At 41.9% G+C, this 2,339-nt stretch overlaps 1 long non-coding RNA gene across 2 annotated transcripts; it reads right to left on the reverse strand.

Annotated features, from left to right (window-relative positions):
• Positions 1 to 282: 282 nt before the first annotated feature.
• Positions 283 to 1,900, reverse strand: LOC139353023 (uncharacterized). Of its 2 annotated transcripts, XR_011604124.1 has the most exons (3): positions 1,604 to 1,900; positions 1,394 to 1,522; positions 283 to 1,301 (listed from the first exon to the last, which is right to left on the reverse strand). It is a non-coding gene; the product is annotated as an uncharacterized lncRNA (long non-coding RNA). The 2 variants fall into 2 exon arrangements; XR_011604123.1 differs by having other exon boundaries at positions 283 to 1,522.
• Between the last annotated feature and the right edge of the window lie 439 nt (positions 1,901 to 2,339).

Raw genomic sequence — 2,339 nt, forward strand, 5'->3', positions numbered from 1 at the left:
ATTATGTAGATACTAATGCTGATGAAGTAGATGGTAATGGCTGGGAGCTCGAGGATGGATCGCATGATGGAGATGAAAATAAGGTGGATGTTGTGGATGGGTCATAGTTCATTTGTAATAATGAATCGTGCTTCATGCGACAATATTTGCAGTTAGTCGACTTGCATTGCTGCAAACTATGCCCCTTGCGCAAACAGTTGAGGCAATGGTGCATCTTCTTTGCTTCGATAACACTTTGTCAAATAATGATCCCGTGCATCGCAAAATAAACATGTCAAATGATTTGAGTTAGTAGCAGAAGCAATAAGTGCATTTTGGTTATATTTGTGCAAGTTTTTTCCCCCCTTCTGGCCTGGTGTTTGAGTTACCAAGGCTTGATCCAAGTTTTCCATCATCCTGCACCTCTTTTCCAAAAACGACTCCATACCATCCCAGGTAGACAGCTCAGTGATTGACAAATCCTTTTTCCATTTTTCCCGCGTCCTCTGATCCAGTTTCCGAGTGACGATGTGAATTAAAAGTACATCCAAAATTTGTTGCGTAGTGGCCAGGGTTCGAATTGCTCGCAAATGCCAATCCATGCAATCCCTGAGCCAAAGACCCTTCGACGATCCCTTCTCGACACCCTTGAAACCGATTATTGTCTGAACGTGTGCCTGAAAGTGTAAAACTTTATTATCAAATCGTTTAACAAGCAAATTCATTGCTTTCTTATAATAAGCATTCGAGGGTTCGAGCGAGCGTATGGTTTCCAGAGCCACGCCGCCCAAACTCGAACGCAAATATTGTAGTTTTTCAATGTCGCTTAGCTCATCATCGTTTTCGATGACCGTAGTGAAAGTCGCAAGAAAATCTGGCCACTCAGAGTAGGATCCATGAAAACGAGCAATTTCCACATTTAGCAACCGAGGCTTCCTAGATCGAAAAGAAAGATACGAATTACTAGTGATGTCAATAGATGTTGAATTTGCAGCGGTTGAAGTCGGGAAATGTGACTTGCGATGAGCAGCCAAGCCTCGACTTAGTTTCGCCTTCACATCCATGAAAACCTCGGCAAATTCAATCCGATGGTCGCTCGAGATCTCTGCAAAATCCAGTCTTTCCAACGATGTCTGCGCAGAATCAAATGCCTTGTTTAAGGAATTAATCCATTCCATTCACTCCAGTAAATCAGCTTTGTCAAACTGATTAACCGCATCAATGCTTAACTAACATTTCATCGAGCCCATTTGCCGCCAAATAGATTGGGCTTTGACTCGGTAGTAGTCAACGTCACTTGTGGATTCATTTTGAGCCCGAACCTAGTTTTCCGTATCAGACATTTTTCAATCACGAGAAAAAAATGAAATAAAATAAAATATACGACCGCTTAGAGGCACGAAACACCGTATACCTTTTACCGCGAAAATGTAGAGGTTAACAAGCGTCGCCGAAATGTAACTTGGTTGTTGTTGATCTTGCCGATAAATTGCCTGCCTAGCAACAGCGGATATATGTAACTGGCAAACGAATGTATGTATGGCTATATGTACATATATATTTAATAAATGCTTGCGCCATAAGTGTATTATAAAAAAAAGAACTTTATTTAATTTATTCTTACACTGGTTACAATATTTTGGGTTGGAAGAACACCGACTTGCTATTGACAAATCTCAAACTGAACTCACTGTCTAACTCCTACTTCATTTACGATCATACCTCGGTTTTGAGCTTTAAAGCTTTTTGTGAGTGGGACTTATTGTTATTGAGTGACTTTCTGAATTTGGACTTTGGACTCCAGACTTGTGTCCCGAAATCTGAGTATCCTGAATTGTAGGAAAGTGCCGATAGTCTGAACAGCGGTTCGTTCTAATTGTTTAGTCTATAAACTGTGGTTTTTTGTTTCATTGTAATTTTCCTGTTCGGTAATTTTCCATTGGCTTGTTGACAATTAAATTTGGGTTCTTATTTCTTAGAGTGTGTGTCAAGTGGACATGTAGGAGTATGTGGTGCTATAGATATGTCACTATACGAGGGCAGTCCGATAACGAGTTTCAACGTGGTCGCACGTTGATTTTTGATGAGCCACGCCCAGGTGCTCCGAAAACGGCTACTACGGAGCAAAACGTGACAAAAATCCACCATCCCGTATTGGCAGACCGCCGATTGAAGATAGGCGAGATAGCTGAGACAGTAGGCATATCAAAATACCGCGTGGGTCATATCCTGCATTACATTTTGGGCATGTGCAAGCTGTCGGCGCGATGGGTGCCGCGTTTGCTCACTATGGACAACAAGCGCAACCGTAACACCACATCAGAGCAGTCTTTGACGCTGTTTAAGCGCAATGCGTAGAA

The sequence above is a fragment of the Drosophila suzukii genome, chromosome 3 (assembly GCF_043229965.1).
Source record: "Drosophila suzukii chromosome 3, CBGP_Dsuzu_IsoJpt1.0, whole genome shotgun sequence".
Classification (NCBI taxonomy): Eukaryota; Metazoa; Arthropoda; class Insecta; order Diptera; family Drosophilidae; genus Drosophila; species Drosophila suzukii.